Raw genomic sequence first — 18,408 nt, forward strand, 5'->3', positions numbered from 1 at the left:
GGCACCGGGCTGAGACTCCATTAGCTCATGGTACCGGGCTGAGACTCCATTAGCCCATGGCACCGGGCTGAGACTCCATTAGCCCGTGGTACTGAGCTGAGACTCCATTAGCCCGCGGCCCCGGGCTGAGACTCTATTAGCCCATGGCACCGGGCTGAGACTAAATTAGCCCATGGCACCGGGTTGAGACTCCATTGGCCCATGGCAATGGGCTGAGACTATTTTAGCCTATGGCACCGGGCTGAGACTCTATTAGCCCATGGCACCGGGCTGAGACTAATTGCCCATGGCACTGGGCTGAAACCCTGTTAGCCCATGGCACCGGGCTGAGACTCCATTAACCCATGGCACCGGGCTGAGACTAAATTAGCACATGGCACTGTGCTGAGATTAAATTAGCCCATGGCACCGGGCTGAGACTCCATTAGCTCATGGTACCGGGCTGAGACTCCATTAGCCCATGGCACCGGGCTGAGACTCCATTAGCCCGTGGTACTGAGCTGAGACTCCATTAGCCCGCGGCCCCGGGCTGAGACTCTATTAGCCCATGGCACCGGGCTGAGACTAAATTAGCCCATGGCACCGGGTTGAGACTCCATTGGCCCATGGCAATGGGCTGAGACTATTTTAGCCTATGGCACCGGGCTGAGACTCTATTAGCCCATGGCACCGGGCTGAGACTAATTGCCCATGGCACTGGGCTGAAACCCTGTTAGCCCATGGCACCGGGCTGAGACTCCATTAGCCCATGGCACCGGGCTGAGACTAAATTAGCACATGGCACTGTGCTGAGATTAAATTAGCCCATGGCACCGGGCTGATACTCCATAAGCCCGTGGTACTGGACTGAGACTCCATTAGCCCATGGCACCGGGCTGACACTAAATTAGCCCATGGCACCAGGCTGAGACTCCATTAGCACATGGTACCGGGTTGAGACACCATTAGCCCATGGCACCGGGCTGAGATTAAATTAGCCCGTGGCACCGAGCTGAGATTAAATTATCCCATGGTACCGGGCTGAGACTCCATTAGCTCATGGTACCGGGCTGAGACTAAATTAGCACATGGCACTGTGCTGAGATTAAATTAGCCCATGGCACCGGGCTGATACTCCATAAGCCCGTGGTACTGGACTGAGACTCCATTAGCCCATGGCACCGGGCTGACACTAAATTAGCCCATGGCACCAGGCTGAGACTCCATTAGCACATGGTACCGGGTTGAGACTCCATTAGCCCATGGCACCGGGCTGAGATTAAATTAGCCCATGGCACCGAGCTGAGATTAAATTATCCCATGGCACCGGGCTGAGACTCCATTAGCCCATGGTACCTGGCTGAGATTAAATTAGCCCATGGTACCGGGCTGAGACTCCATTAGCTCATGGTACCGGGCTGAGACTCCATTAGCCCATGGCACCGGGCTGAGACTCCATTTGCCTGTGGTACTGTGCTTAGACTCCATCAGCCTATGGCCCCGGGCTGAGACTAAATTAGCCCATGTCACCAGGCTGAGACTCATTAGCCCATGGTACCGGGCTGAGACTAAATTAGTCCATGGCACCAGGCTGAGACTCCATTAGCCCATGGTACCGGGCTGAGACTCCATTAGCCCATGGTACCGGACTGAGACTAAATTAATCCATGGCACCGAGCTGAGACTCTATTAGCCCATGGCACTGGGCTGAAACCCCTTTAGCACATGGCAACGGGCTGAGACTCCAGTAGTCTGTGATACTGGGCTGAGACTCCCATTATCCCATGGCACCGGGCTGAGACTAAATTAGCCCATGGCACTGGGTTGAGACTAAATTAGCCCATGGCACCGGGCTGAGACTAAATTAGCCCCTTTCACCGGGCTGAGACTCCATTAGCCCATGGTACCTGGCTGAGATTAAATTAGCCCATGGCACCCGGCTGAGACTCCATTAACCCATGGTACCTGGCTGAGACTATATTAGCCCATGGCACTGTGCTGAGATTAAATTAGCCCATGGTACCGGGCTGAGACTCCATTAGCTCATGGTACCGGGCTGAGACTCCATTAGCCCGTGGTACTGTGCTTAGACTCCATTAGCCCATGGTACCAGGCTGAGACTAAATTAGTCCATGGCACCAGGCTGAGACTCCATTAGCCCATGGTACCGGGCTGAGACTCCATTAGCCCATGGTACCGGGCTGAGACTCCATTAGCCCATGGCACCAGGCTGAGACTAAATAAGCCCATGGCACTGGGTTGAGACTAAATTAGCCCATGGCACCGGGCTGAGACTAAATTAGCCCCTTTCACCGGGCTGAGACTCCATTAGCCCATGGCACCGGGCTGAGACTCTATTAGCTCATGGTACCGTGCTGAAACTAAATTAGCCCATGGCACCGTGCTAAGACTCTATTATACCATGACACCGGGCTGAGACTCCGTTAGCCCATGGCACAGGGCTGAGACTCCGTTAGCCCATGGCACAGGGTTAAGACCCTATTTGCCCATGGTACCGGGCTGAGACCCTATTAGCCCATGGCACCGGGCTGATACTCTGTTAGCCCATGGCACCGGGCTGAGATTAAATTAGCCCATGGCACCGGGCTGAGACTCCATTAGCCCATGGTACCTGGCTGAGATTAAATTAGCCCATGGCACTGGGCTGAGTCTCTATTAGCCCATGGTACCGTGCTGAAACTAAATTAGCCCATGGGACCGTGCTGAGACTCCATTATACCATGGCACCGGGCTGAGACTCCGTTAGCCGGGCTGAGACTCCATTACCCAATGGCACCGGGCTGAGACTCCATTTGCCCATGGCACTGGGCTGAGACTAAATTAACCGATGGCACTGGGCTGAGACTCTATTAGCCCATGGCACCGGGCTGAGACTCCGTTACACCATGGCACCGGGCTGAGACTCCATTAGCCCATGGCACCGAGCTGAGACGACATTAGCCCATGGCACCGGGCTAGGACTCCATTAGCCCATGGTACCGGGGTGAGACCCTATTAGCCCATGGCAACAGGCTGAGACTCTGTTAGCTCATGGCACCGGGTTGAAACTCTATTAGCCCATGGCACCGGACTGAGACTAAATTAGCCCATGGCACTGGGCTGAGACTCTATTAGCTCATGGCACTGGGCTGAGACCCCATTAGTCCATGGCACCGGGCTGAGTCTCTATTAGCCCATGGTACCGTGCTGAAACAAAATTAGCTCATGGCGCCGTGCTGAGACACCATTATACCATGGCACCGGGCTGAGACTCTATTAGCCCATGGCACAGGGCTAAGACCCTATTAGCCCATTGTACCGGGCTGAGTCTCTATTAGCCCATGGCACCGGGCTGAGACTCTCTTAGCCCATGGCACCGGGCTGAGACCCTTTTAGCCCATGGCACCGGGCTGAGTCTCTGTTAGCCCATGGCACCGGGCTGAAACTCTCTTAGCTCATGGCACCGGGCTGAGACTCTCTTAGCCCATGGCACCGGGCTGAGACTCTATTAGCCCATGGCACCGGGCTGAGACTAAATTAGCCCATGTCACCGGGCTGAGACTAAATTAGCCCATGGCACTGGGCTGAGACTAAATTAGCCCATGGTACAGGGCTGAGACTCCATTGGCCCATGGCAACAGGCTGAGACTATTTTAGCCCATGGGACCGGACTGAGACTCTATTAGCCCATGGCACCGGGCTAAGACTCTATTAGCCCAATGCACTGGGCTGAAACCCCATTAGCCCATGGCACCGGGCAGAGACTCCATTAGCCCATGGCACCGGGCTGAGACTCCATTAGCCCATTGTACTAGGCGGTGACACTAGGCTGAGACTCTATTAGCCCATGGCACCGGGCTGAGACTAAATTAGCCCATGGCACCAGGCTGAGACTCCATTAGCCCATGGTACCAGCCTGAGACTAAATTAGTCCATGGCACCGGACTTAGACTAAATTTGCCAATGTACCGGGCTGAGACTAAATTAGCCCATGGCACATGGCTGAGACTCAATTAGCCCATGGCACCGGGCTGAGACTCCGTTAGCCCATGGCACCGGGTTGAGACTCTATTAGCCCATGGCTGCTGGCTGAGACTAAATTAGCCAATGTACCGGGCTGAGACTAAATTAGCCCATGGCACAGGGCTGAGACTCCATTAGCCCATGGCACCGGGCTGAGACTCCATTACCCAATGGCACCGGGCTGAGACTCCATTAGCCCATGGCACCGGGCTGAGACTAAATTAACCGATGGCACTGGGCTGAGACTCTATTAGCCCATGGCACCGGGCTGAGACTCCGTTAGACCCTGGCACCGGGCTGAGACTACATTAGCCCATGGCACCGGGCTAGGACTCCATTAGCCCATGGCACTGGGCTGAGACCCCATTAGCCCATGGCACTGGGCTGAGACTCTATTAGGGCTATTCTTCTTCCAGAACCTAAGCGCAGTTTCCAAGTTCCCCTTTCCGATGCCTGCGCTGCAGCTTAATGAAATCATTAATATGCACTAGCACTCTTTCCCCTTCTCTTCAGCACCTAATTATGGGCTTTATTCACATTTGCACAGCTGTACTTCATGTATTATTCAGCATTAATTGCTACTTCAAAAGTAATTAATAAAGACTTGTAACCCCCTGGAAAGAAGGGGTGACGCAGAAGGATAGCAAGGGGTGGATGGATAACGGGTCACACAGCTGGGTGACTCTCCTGCCCTTTGTCCACCAGATGATGAACATTATGGTAATGTCTATGATGATGGTGTTGGTGTTGATGATGATTATAGCGATGATGGAAGTTATTTTGGGTTACAGTGTTGTTGGCCAGTGTGGTGAGTGTGGTGGGAGGGGGGTGCACAGAGGGCTCCTCTGTGCATTGAAAATTGTATTGAAATATTTGGTAGTGAGCCTCAGTCGCAATTCTTCTCCTGTTGTTCATCTGTTTCCACTTGATTTATTTACTCTTGCTTATCTATTGCATTTAATTCCACCTCAAATCCCAGTGCGAGCCTGCTGGTTGTGTTTGGGCAGTGGGAAGGTGTGTGTGTGTGCAGGGGAATGTGTATGTGGGGCATGGGGTGTTATCTCTGACACACAAACACACACATAATCTCACAAACACACACAACCTCACAAACACACGCATAATCTCACAAACACACACACACAATCTCACAAACATAAACACGCACACAATTCCAAATCGGCTGAGGGAGCCAGTATATCAGAATAAGAGTCCATCTCTTTGACATCCCAACACCAGAGCCAAACGATCTGCAGTTTGTCAGTGGCAGCCCCGACCTGATAAAATATCACCTTGTTATTAATTGTGCAGTAATTGTGCAATGTGCTCTCCTTTTCATGTGCCATGCATCGGCAGTAAAGATGAGACAGCTGGGGGAGACTCTAAAGGTGTAGCCTGTCCCCTTGACTGTCAGAGAGAAGAGAGGAGCAGAGAGGCTGGAGTAATAGTACTTTTTCCTCAGTGATTGAATGGATGTGGACAAGGTCACCAAGTTAACACATAAGGGAAGGAACATGCTTTGCTTTCTTTCCCACAGATGTAAGAGAGACGGGGGGATGTGTGTGTGTGTGTGTGTGTGTGTGTGTGTGTGTGTGTGTGTGTGTGTGTGTGTGTGTGTGTGTGTGTGTGTGTGTGTGTGTGTGTGTGTGTGTGTGTGTGTGTGTGTGTGTGTGGGCTCAGGGTGACTAAGTGCGGTGCTGCAGGGAGGGCTATAGTGGGATGTGACAGGGATGGCTACCTGTCCCCAGGCCTGAGCTGGGGGTCAGAGAGAGGGCCTGCAAGAGCCACTCACCCACCACACTGACCTTCAGTGTCGCTGCTGCAGGGGACAGAGGCACCTACACACACACACACACACACACACACACACACACACACACACACACACACACACACACACACACACACACACACACACACACACACACACACACACACACACACACACACACACACACGGACACACACACACACACTGGTATAATACAAGATTGAGAGAGAGATAAACACACACACACCGTCCAGTGAGCTATATAAGTCAGTGCTTCGGCAGGGTTGTGATTTACTGAGGTCTGAGTAAACTCCTATCCAGGCCCAGCTGAATAGCTCACCATGTACCCTTACCCCATACACTCACACTATTCTCACCCAATACCCTCACCTTACTTTTACCCCATACACTCACACTCCATGACCTAGGTTTCTCACTGAAACCTCACATTACCACAGGCTCTGCTTTCTCTCCTAACTACTTGAGTGTAGACCAGAGACTCCCAGCAGTGTAGTTGTCTCTCTACAGTGTACTGCTGTTGTGATGATCATGTCTGAAGGAGACGGGGGACAGGTGATGATGGTACACAGGGGTCTCTTCCTCTTTGTCTGAGCTTTTCCATCAGCAACAACAGTGGTGTTAGTAATGGTATTGTATCTCCTCAGCCTCATCATCAGAGAGCTGCAGGGGAAGGAGAAGATGTTTCAGGCTCATCATCAGAGAGCTGCAGGGGAAGGAGAAGATGTTTCAGGATCATCATCTGAGAGCTGCAGGGGAAGGAGGAGATGTTTCAGCCTCATCATCAGAGAGCTGCAGGGGAAGGAGAAGATGTTTCAGGCTCATCATCAGAGAGCTGCAGGGGAAGGAGAAGATGTTTCAGCCTCATCATCAGAGAGCTGCAGGGGAAGGAGGAGATGTTTCAGCCTCATCATCAGAGAGCTGCAGGGGAAGGAGAAGATGTTTCAGGCTCATCATCAGAGAGCTGCAGGGGAAGGAGAAGATGTTTCAGGATCATCATCAGAGAGCTGCAGGGGAAGGAGAAGATGTTTCAGGATCATCATCAGAGAACTGCAGGGGAAGGAGGAGATGTTTCAGCCTCATCATCAGAGAGCTGCAGGGGAAGGAGGAGATGTTTCAGGATCATCATCAGAGAGCTGCAGGGGAAGGAGGAGATGTTTCAACCTCATCATCAGAGAGCTGCAGGGGAAGGAGGAGATGTTTCAGGATCATCATCAGAGAGCTGCAGGGGAAGGAGGAGATGTTTCAGGATCATCATCAGAGAGCTGCAGGGGAAGGAGAAGATGTTTCAGGATCATCATCAGAGAGCTGCAGGGGAAGGAGGAGATGTTTCAGCCTCATCATCAGAGAGCTGCAGGGGAAGGAGAAGATGTTTCAGGATCATCATCAGAGAGCTGCAGGGGAAGGAGGAGATGTTTCAGCCTCATCATCAGAGAGCTGCAGGGGAAGGAGAAGATGTTTCAGGATCATCATCAGAGAGCTGCAGGGGAAGGAGAAGATGTTTCAGGATCATCATCAGAGAGCTGCAGGGGAAGGAGAAGATGTTTCAGGATCATCATCAGAGAGCTGCAGGGGAAGGAGAAGATGTTTCAGGATCATCATCTGAGAGCTGCAGGGGAAGGAGGAGATGTTTCAGGCTCATCATCAGAGAGCTGCAGGGGAAGGAGAAGATGTTTCAGGATCATCATCAGAGAGCTGCAGGGGAAGGAGAAGATGTTTCAGGATCATCATCAGAGAGCTGCAGGGGAAGGAGAAGATGTTTCAGGATCATCATCAGAGAGCTGCAGGGGAAGGAGAAGATGTTTCAGGATCATCATCAGAGAGCTGCAGGGGAAGGAGAAGATGTTTCAGGATCATCATCAGAGAGCTGCAGGGGAAGGAGAAGATGTTTCAGGATCATCATCAGAGAGCTGCAGGGGAAGGAGAAGATGTTTCAGGCTCATCATCAGAGAGCTGCAGGGGAAGGAGAAGATGTTTCAGCCTCATCATCAGAGAGCTGCAGGGGAAGGAGAAGATGTTTCAGGATCATCATCAGAGAGCTGCAGGGGAAGGAGAAGATGTTTCAGGATCATCATCAGAGAGCTGCAGGGGAAGGAGAAGATGTTTCAGGATCATCATCTGAGAGCTGCAGGGGAAGGAGGAGATGTTTCAGGCTCATCATCAGAGAGCTGCAGGGGAAGGAGAAGATGTTTCAGGCTCATCATCAGAGAGCTGCAGGGGAAGGAGGAGATGTTTCAGCCTCATCATCAGAGAGCTGCCAGGGAAGGAGGAGATGTTTCAGGATCATCATCTGAGAGCTGCAGGGGAAGGAGGAGATGTTTCAGGATCATCATCAGAGAGCTGCAGGGGAAGGAGGAGATGTTTCAGGATCATCATCAGAGAGCTGCAGGGGAAGGAGAAGATGTTTCAGGATCATCATCAGAGAGCTGCAGGGGAAGGAGGAGATGTTTCAGGCTCATCATCAGAGAGCTGCCAGGGAAGGAGGAGATGTTTCATCCACATCATCAGAGAGCTGCAGGGGAAGGAGGAGATGTTTCAGGATCATCATCAGAGAGCTGCAGGGGAAGGACGAGATGTTTCAGCCTCATCATCAGAGAGCTGCAGGGGAAGGAGGAGATGTTTCAGGATCATCATCAGAGAGCTGCAGGGGAAGGAGGAGATGTTTCAGGCTCATCATCAGAGAGCTGCAGGGGAAGGAGAAGATGTTTCAGGATCATCATCAGAGAGCTGCAGGGGAAGGAGGAGATGTTTCAGGCTCATCATCAGAGAGCTGCAGGGGAAGGACGAGATGTTTCAGCCTCATCATCTGAGAGCTGCAGGGGAAGGAGGAGATGTTTCAGGCTCATCATCAGAGAGCTGCCAGGGGAAGGACGAGATGTTTCATCCACATCATCAGAGATCTGCAGAGGGGAGGAGAAATATTAAAACCTATTAGAAGTTAAGTGTGGTGGAGCCGCTGACTGCCGAGGTTATTGATGGAGACTGTTCCCTGCCTAGATGCATTTCATGTTTAGGAAGATAAGTTGGCTCTTGTGGGTCTGTGCGGTGTGTGTGTGTTTGTGTGTATGTGATAAAAGAGAGACTATGTCTGTGTGTTGGCACATGTGTGTGTGTGGGAGTGTTTTAACACAAGGAAACACACACTCCCATCACTGTTAGTGAAGTATGGATTGATGAGTCTAGGGTCGAGCAAGACAAAAACAACCACACAGTTACAATATGTAACATTTCTAAATGAGAGACGAAACACACACTTGTATTTGTGAATGTGTCTGTGTACCTGTGACTGCCAGCACACTACGGTGCTGCATATCAGGCCTCTGCAGAACCATTAGATTTATCCATGCTGTGCTGATTTACACGGCTTGTTAAGTGCCCTCTGGCACTGCAGGGTCTTCCTGAAACATCCTGGTCCTCTCCTGAAACCAACTGGTCCTCTCCTGAAACAAACTGGTCTTCTCCTGAAACATCCTGGTCCTCTCCTGAAACCAACTGGTCCTCTCCTGAAACAAACTGGTCTTCTCCTGAAACATCCTGGTCCTCTCCTGAAACCAACTGGTCCTCTCCTGAAACAAACTGGTCTTCTCCTGAAACATCCTGGTCCTCTCCTGAAACAAACTGGTCTTCTCCTGAAACAAACTGGTCCTCTCCTGAAACCAACTGGTCCTCTCCTGAAACAAACTTGTCTTCTCCTGAAACATCCTGGTCCTCTCCTGAAACAAACTGGTCCCCTCCTGAAACAAACTGGTCTTCTCCTGAAACATCCTGGTCCTCTCCTGAAACCAACTGGTCCTCTCCTGAAACTAACTGGTCCTCTCCTGAAACAAACTGGTCCTCTCCTGAAACAAACTGGTCCTCTCCTGAAACAAACTGGTCCTCCCCTGAAACAAACTGGTCCTCTCCTGAAACAAACTGGTCCTCTCCTGAAACAAACTGGTCCTCCCCTGAAACAAACTGGTCCTCTCCTGAAACAAACTGGTCCTCTCCTGAAACAAACTGGCCCTCTCCTGAAACATCCTGGTCCTCTCCTAAAACAAACTGGTCCTCTCCTGAAACATCCTGGTCCTCTCCTGAAACATCCTGGTCCTCTCCTGAAACCAACTGGTCCTCTTCTGAAACAAACTGGTCTTCTCCTGAAACAAACTGGTCCTCTCCTGAAACCAACTGGTCCTCTCCTGAAACAAACTGGTCTTCTCCTGAAACATCCTGGTCCTCTCTTGAAAAAAACTGGTCCTCTCCTGAAACAAACTGGTCTTCTCCTGAAACATCCTGATCCTCCCCTGAAACAAACTGGTCCTCTCCTGAAACAAACTGGTCTTCTCCTGAAACATCCTGGTCCTCTCCTGAAACAAACTGGTCTTCTCCTGAAACAAACTGGTCCTCTCCTGAAACCAACTGGTCCTCTCCTGAAACAAACTTGTCTTCTCCTGAAACATCCTGGTCCTCTCCTGAAACAAACTGGTCCCCTCCTGAAACAAACTGGTCTTCTCCTGAAACATCCTGGTCCTCTCCTGAAACCAACTGGTCCTCTCCTGAAACTAACTGGTCCTCTCCTGAAACAAACTGGTCCTCTCCTGAAACAAACTGGTCCTCTCCTGAAACAAACTGGTCCTCCCCTGAAACAAACTGGTCCTCTCCTGAAACAAACTGGTCCTCTCCTGAAACAAACTGGTCCTCCCCTGAAACAAACTGGTCCTCTCCTGAAACAAACTGGTCCTCTCCTGAAACAAACTGGCCCTCTCCTGAAACATCCTGGTCCTCTCCTAAAACAAACTGGTCCTCTCCTGAAACATCCTGGTCCTCTCCTGAAACATCCTGGTCCTCTCCTGAAACCAACTGGTCCTCTTCTGAAACAAACTGGTCTTCTCCTGAAACAAACTGGTCCTCTCCTGAAACCAACTGGTCCTCTCCTGAAACAAACTGGTCTTCTCCTGAAACATCCTGGTCCTCTCTTGAAAAAAACTGGTCCTCTCCTGAAACAAACTGGTCTTCTCCTGAAACATCCTGATCCTCCCCTGAAACAAACTGGTCCTCTCCTGAAACAAACTGGTCTTCTCCTGAAACATCCTGGTCCTCTCCTGAAACATTCTGGTCCTCTCCTGAAACAAACTGGTCCTCTCCTGAAACAAACTGGTCCTCTCCTGAAACAAACTGGTCCTCTCCTGAAACAAACTGGTCCTCCCCTGAAACAAACTGGTCCTCTCCTGAAACAAACTGGTCCTCTTCTGAAACAAACTGGTCTTCTCCTGAAACAAACTGGTCCTCTCCTGAAACCAACTGGTCCTCTCCTGAAACAAACTGGTCTTCTCCTGAAACATCCTGGTCCTCTCTTGAAAAAAACTGGTCCTCTCCTGAAACAAACTGGTCTTCTCCTGAAACATCCTGATCCTCCCCTGAAACAAACTGGTCCTCTCCTGAAACAAACTGGTCTTCTCCTGAAACATCCTGGTCCTCTCCTGAAACAAACTGGTCCTCTCCTGAAACAAACTGGTCCTCTCCTGAAACAAACTGGTCCTCTCCTGAAACAAACTGGTCCTCTCCTGAAACAAACTGGTCCTCCCCTGAAACAAACTGGTCCTCTCCTGAAACAAACTGGTCCTCTCCTGAAACAAACTGGTCCTCCCCTGAAACAAACTGGTCCTCTCCTGAAACAAACTGGTCCTCTCCTGAAACATCCTGGCCCTCTCCTGAAACATCCTGGTCCTCTCCTAAAACAAACTGGTCCTCTCCTGAAACATCCTGGTCCTCTCCTGAAACATCCTGGTCCTCTCCTGAAACCAACTGGTCCTCTTCTGAAACAAACTGGTCTTCTCCTGAAACAAACTGGTCCTCTCCTGAAACCAACTGGTCCTCTCCTGAAACAAACTGGTCTTCTCCTGAAACATCCTGGTCCTCTCTTGAAAAAAACTGGTCCTCTCCTGAAACAAACTGGTCTTCTCCTGAAACATCCTGATCCTCCCCTGAAACAAACTGGTCCTCTCCTGAAACAAACTGGTCTTCTCCTGAAACATCCTGGTCCTCTCCTGAAACAAACTGGTCCTCTCCTGAAGCAAACTGGTCCTCTCCTGAAACAAACTGGCCCTCTCCTGAAACAAACTGGTCCTCTCCTGAAATAAACTGGTCCTCCCCTGAAACAAACTGGTCCTCTCCTGAAACCAACTGGTCCTCTCCTGAAACAAACTGGTCTTCTCCTGAAACATCCTGGTCCTCTCCTGAAACAAACTGGTCCTCTCCTGAAACAAACTGGTCCTCTCCTGAAACATCCTGGTCCTCTCCTGAAACCAACTGGTCCTCTCCTGAAACAAACTGGTTTTCTCCTGAAACATCCTGGTCCTCTCCTGAAACAAACTGGTCCCCTCCTGAAACAAACTGGTCCTCTCCTGAAACAAACTGGTCCTCGCCTGAAACAAACTGGTCCTCTCCTGAAACAAACTGGTCCTCCCCTGAAACAAACTGGTCCTCTCCTGAAACAAACTGGTCCTCTCCTGAAACAAACTGGTCCTCTCCTGAAACAAACTGGTCCTCTTCTGAAACAAACTGGTCCTCTCCTGAAACATCCTGGTCCTCTTCTGAAACAAACTGGTCCTCTCCTGAAACAAACTGGTCCTCTCCTGAAACATCCTGGTCCTCTCCTGAAACATCCCGGTCCTCTCCTGAAACAAACTGGCCCTCTCCTGAAACATCCTGGTCCTCTCCTGAAACATCCGGTCCTCTCCTGAAACAAACTGGTCCTCTCCTGAAACATCCTGGTCCTCTCCTGAAACATCATGGTCCTCTCCTGAAACACACTGGTCCTCTCCTGAAACATCCTGGTCCTCTCCTTAAACAAACTGGTCCTCCCCTGAAACAAACTGGTCCTCTCCTGAAACAAACTGGTCCTCTCCTGAAACATCCTGGTCCTCTCCTGAAACATCCTGGTCCTCCCCTGAAACAAACTGGTCCTCTCCTGAAACATCCTGGTCCTCCCCTGAAACAAACTGGTCCTCCTCTGAAACAAACTGGTCCTCTCCTGAAACATCCTGGTCCTCTCCTGAAACAAACTGGTCCTCGCCTGAAACTAACTGGTCCTCTCCTGAAACAAACTGGTCCCTTCCTGAAACAAACTGGTCCCCTCCTGAAACAAACTGGTCCTCTCCTGAAACAAACTGGCCCTCTCCTGAAACAAACTGGTCCTCTCCTGAAACAAACTGGTCCCTTCCTGAAACAAACTGGTCCTCTCCTGAAACAAACTGGTCCCTTCCTGAAACAAACTGGTCCTCTCCTGAAACAAACTGGTCCTCTCCTGAAACAAACTGGTCCCTTCCTGAAACAAACTGGTCCTCTCCTGAAACAAACTGGTCCCCTCCTGAAACAAACTGGTCCTCTCCTGAAACATCCTGGTCCTCTCCTGAAACAAACTGGTCCCTTCCTGAAACAAACTGGTCTTCTCCTGAAACATCCTGGTCCTCTCCTGAAACAAACTGGTCTTCTCCTGAAACAGACCTTGAGAGTTTCAGGGAAGAATGAGCCTGTATTTGGTGCCCTTGTTCTCAGAATAATAATGTGTCTAGTGTATTTGGTGCCCTTGGTCTCAGGATAATAATGTGTCTAGTGTATTTGGTGCCCTTGGTCTCAGGATAATAATGTGTCTAGTGTATTTGGTGCCCTTGGTCTCAGGATAATAACGTGTCTAGTGTATTTGGTGCCCTTGGTCTCAGGATAATAATGTGTCTAGTGTATTTGGTGCCCTTGGTCTCAGGATAATAATGTGTCTAGTCTATTTGGTGCCCTTGCTCTCAGGATAATAATGTGTCTAGTGTATTTGGTGCCCTTGCTCTCAGGATAATAACGTAGCTAATGCATTTGGTGTTCTTGCTCTCAGGATAATAACGTAGCTAAGGCATTTAGTGTTCTTGCTCTCAGGATAATAACGTGTCTAGTGTATTTGGTGCCCTTGCTCTCAGGATAATAACGTAGCTAATGCATTTGGTGTTCTTGCTCTCAGGATAATAACGTAGCTAAGGCATTTAGTGTTCTTGCTCTCAGGATAATAACGTAGCTAATGCATTTGGTGTTCTTGCTCTCAGGATAATAACGTAGCTAATGCATTTGGTGTTCTTGCTCTCAGGATAATAACGTAGCTAAGCCATTTGGTGTTCTTGCTCTCAGGAGAATAACGTAGCTAATGCATTTGGTGTTCTTGCTCTCAGGATAATAACGTAGCTAAGCCATTTGGTGTTCTTGCTCTCAGGAGAATAACGTAGCTAATGCATTTGGTGTTCTTGCTCTCAGGAGAATAACGTAGCTAATGCATTTGGTGTTCTTGCTCTCAGGAGAATAATGTGGCTAATGCATTTGGTGTTCTTGCTCTCAGGATAATAACGTAGCTAATGCATTTGGTGTTCTTGCTCTCAGGATAATAACGTAGCTAAGCCATTTGGTGTTCTTGCTCTCAGGAGAATAACGTAGCTAAGCCATTTGGTGTTCTTGCTCTCAGGAGAATAATGTGGCTAATGCATTTGGTGTTCTTGCTCTCAGGATAATAACGTGTCTAGTGTATTTGGTGTTCTTGCTCTCAGGAGAATAATGTGGCTAATGCATTTGGTGTTCTTGCTCTCAGGATAATAACGTGTCTAGTGTATTTGGTGTTCTTGCTCTCAGGAGAATAATGTGGCTAATGCATTTGGTGTTCTTGCTCTCAGGAGAATAATGTGGCTAATGCATTTGGTGTTCTTGCTCTCAGGAGAATAATGTGGCTAATGCCTGCAGTCAAGGCGGTGGAGTATCAACCTGTTTAACCAAAGAGGTTAAAATGTTACATAGGCTGTGCAGCCGGCTACCAAATATTGGACATTTACTGCTCCCTCCTACAAACAGCTGCTGGTGACGATGAGAACAACAGGGAAAGAGATAGAGAGGATGCTCCAGAGCACTGTTTATGTTTATCACTGTTTATGACGGAGAGATGGAGAAAGCGAGTGAGATAGCCAGAGAGAGAGCAGTGGGTGGAGAGATGGATTAGCAGGAGAAAACAGAAAGAGAGAAAGTGAGAGCAAAAGAGAGGTGTTTCTGAAAGAGAGCGATGTACTGAGAAAGTGAGAAAGGTATTTCTATCCAGCCTGTCTCTCTCTATCTCTTTCTCTCTCTGGTTGGCTTCAGCCCGGGGAAGTGCTGTTCCTTTTCAAGGTTGGGCTAAATGTGACTGATGGATACAGTCAATGTGCTGTTTTGTTTGCATTCCTTCACCATAACGTAAGTTCAAAGGACTGTCATACCACATTAAATGATGCAGATGGGAATTTAAAACCCTGTTATTTCCATCGTTACATGATACAAAGGTGATTGTTCAGCTGGAATCTAGATGTCGGGATTTTCTTGTCCCTGAATGATATTCAATATGGCAAGTAACAAAAAGATGTTCTCTGTTTATTGGAATAGGAGGGAAATTACTTTGCAAGGGGAGATGGGTGTGTGTGTTTTATTTATTTTACCTTTATTTAACTAGGCAAGTCGGTTAAGAACAAATTCTTTTTTTCAATGACGGCCTAGGAACAGTGGGTTAACTGCCTGTTCAGGGGCAGAACGACAGATTTGTACCTTGTCAGCTCGGGGGTTTGAACTTGCAACCTTCCGGTTTCTAGTCCAACGCTCTAAACACTAGGCTACCCTGCCGTGTGTGTGTGCATGTGTGTGTGCGTATGTGTGTGCGTGTGTGTGTGTGCGTGTGTGTGCGTGTGTGTGCGTGTGTGTGTGTGTGTGTGCGTGCGTGTGTGTGCGTGCGTGCGTGTGCGTGCGTGCGTGTGCGTGTGTGTGTGCGCGTGCGTGTGTGCGTGCACGTGTGTGCGTGTGTGTGTGCGTGTGGGTGCGTGCACGTGCGTGTGTGCGTGTGTGCGTGCGTGTGCGTGTGGGTGCGTGCGCGTGCGTGTGTGTGCGTGTGTGTGTGTGTGCGTGTGTGTGTGCGTGTGTGTGTGCGTGTGGGTGTGTGCGCGTGCGTGTGTGTGTGTGATTGCTCCTCCATTACCTCCATGGCATGTGTATAGATCGTGTATTTTATTCCTGGGTGTGTACAGCGGCAAGAAAAAGTATGTGAACCCTTGGATTTCTTGTTTGTGTGTTATTAGTTTAAGCCGAATGTGTTTGTCTATTGTTGTGTCCTAGATGAAGGTCAGAACAAATGTTATGACCAATTTATGCAGAAATCCAGGTATTTCCAAAGGGTTCACATACTTTTTCTTGCCACAGTAGGTAAATACCCAGCATTCCTTACAGATTAGCTCTGACCTTTCAACCTCCTATATATGCACCTTAGGAGTCCTATACAACCCTTAGACGGAAATTGCATTGTGAATCTTTCACAGTAACAAATGTCAACTTCATTGATTGGCCATCTTCCCATAAAATAACAGGCGGCTGGGCTAACCGAGGGACTGGGAGGCGTGCCTACCTGCTGGGTCTCTGGGCTCTGCTGGTGAAATGAACGACGTGAGAGATTGCAGAGAAAATAGAAAACCTTACTCATTAACTTCAACTCGGCAGTCCCAAGTTTTCATGGATTAATCAATGCTAACCTACTTTATCAAAGCCACTTATCTTCTAGGTACAGAAATCTATGCATGTCCCTGACTAGAAGGTCGATAGCAGGAAATATTTCACGTTGCCCACCCTTTTTCCATTTCTCCCTCCGGCCAGCCTGTCGTTTCTACCTCGGCTTCTGTCTCTTTTCCATCAATGTCCTTGGGATTGAAGCTCGGCGGAGGGGGAACCCATATAAGATAACTTATTAGATCATTTTCCCGTTTCTTTCAAATTATGTGTAACATTACCACTGTTATTAGATGAGAGATTAATGGGGCTTGGCCCTCTTCTTGGCCTCACCAAGACGGGACGAGAGAGGGAGGAGGGAGAGAGGGATGGAGAGAGAGTCAGGGAAGGAGAAAGAGAGAGACGAATACATAAAGAGATCGGAGAGAGAAAGAGAGAGAAAGAAAACCAAGAGAAACAGAGATTGGAAAAGAGCAAGTGAGAGAAATAGAAAGAGAGAGAGATAAATGGAGGCCACCATGGCGCGCTCCACCCAGCAGTCTCCCACTCGTCTTAGCTCAGTCTCCAATCCTGTGGGGTTGACTGACAGCTCTCACACTCCCCTCCCCTCACTCTCTCCCTCTCCTCCTCTCTCTCTACCTCTCCCTTGCTCTCTCTACACCGCTCCCCACCTCTCTCTCAACCTCTCACCTCCTCTCTCTACCTCTCCCGTCCTCTCCCCTCCTCTCTCTCTACCTCTCCCCTCCTCTCTCTACCTCTCCCCTCCTCTCTCTCTACCTCTCCCCTCCTCTCTCTCTACTTCTCCCTGTCCTCTATCTCTTTCCCGCCATCTTCCTGAAAGCTGTCGTTCAGGGCTCTTTGATCTTCCTTCTCCAAATCAATCTTATTGGGCAGCAGAGAAAGACAGAGATAGAGAGGAAGAGGGTGCTCTCCTCTCCTGATGCGTCAGGTGCTGTCTCAGATATGTCAGCTGGGGGTTGATGCTCTATGTATTTATGTATTTGCACCGCCACCCCGCACCCCAGGGAAGGGCCCAGATAAACAGCATACAGAAAACTGACAAGTTATTTGATTTGACCAGGGTCATAATAGTATAAACGCTAAATGTTAACAACCTCTGGGCTGGGATGGACCTCTTTCTCTATCCAATCCCCCATTACCCCACTTCTCTTCCTGGCCCCTTTCTCCTTTCCTTATCTCTCTCTCTCCCTCCCTCATCTCTTCTTCCCTCCCTCCCTCCCTCCCTCCCTCCCTCCCTCCCTCCCTCCCTCCCTCCCTCCCTCCCTCCCTCCCTCCCTCCCTCCCTCCCTCCCTCCCTCCCTCCCTCCCTCCCTCATCTTTCCTTCTCTCTCTCTCTCTCTCTCCTTCCTTCATCTCTCATTATTTCTCTCTCTCTCCCTCATCTCTCCTCCTGTAAAATATATCACTAGCCACTTTAAACAATGCTACCTAATATAATGTTTACATACCCTACATTATTCATCTCATATGTATACGTATATACTGTACTCTATCATCTACTGCATCCTTATGTAATACATGTATCACTAGCCACTTTAACTATGCAACTTTGTTTACATACTCATCTCATATGTATATACTGTACTCGATGCCATCTACTGTATCTTGCCTATGCTGCTCTGCACCATCACTCATTCATATCTTTATGTACATATTCTTTATCCCCTTACACTGTGTATAAGATATTAGTTTTGGAATTGTTAGTTAGATTACTTGTTGGTTATTACTGCATTGTCGGAACTGGAAGCACAAGCATTTCGCTACACTCACATTAACATCTGCTAACCATGTGTATGTGACAAATAAAATTTGATTTGATTTGATTTCACTCACTCTCTCCCTCATCTCCCCTTCTCTCTCTCCATCCCTCATCTCTCCTTCTCTCTCTCTCTCCCTCCCTCATCTCTCCTTCTCTCTCGCTCCCTCATCTCTACTTCTCTCTCTCCCTCATTCATCTCTCCTCTCTCTCTCCCTCCCTCATCTCTCTCCTCATTTCCTGCTTCTCTTCTCTCCCTCCTGCCTCCCTTGATCCGCTCCCTCTCTCCCTCATCTCCTTCCTCTCTACTCCCCTCTCT

At 49.4% G+C, this 18,408-nt stretch overlaps 1 protein-coding gene across 5 annotated transcripts in view; it reads left to right on the forward strand.

Moving 5' to 3' along the window:
* The window catches only part of LOC135556534 (CUGBP Elav-like family member 5), a 381,570-nt gene that overhangs the window by 122,370 nt on the left and 240,792 nt on the right, over positions 1-18,408 (forward strand). The gene's annotated exons all lie outside the window — the stretch shown is intronic.

Source organism: Oncorhynchus masou, chromosome 15 (assembly GCF_036934945.1).
Source record: "Oncorhynchus masou masou isolate Uvic2021 chromosome 15, UVic_Omas_1.1, whole genome shotgun sequence".
NCBI lineage: Eukaryota > Metazoa > Chordata > Actinopteri > Salmoniformes > Salmonidae > Oncorhynchus > Oncorhynchus masou.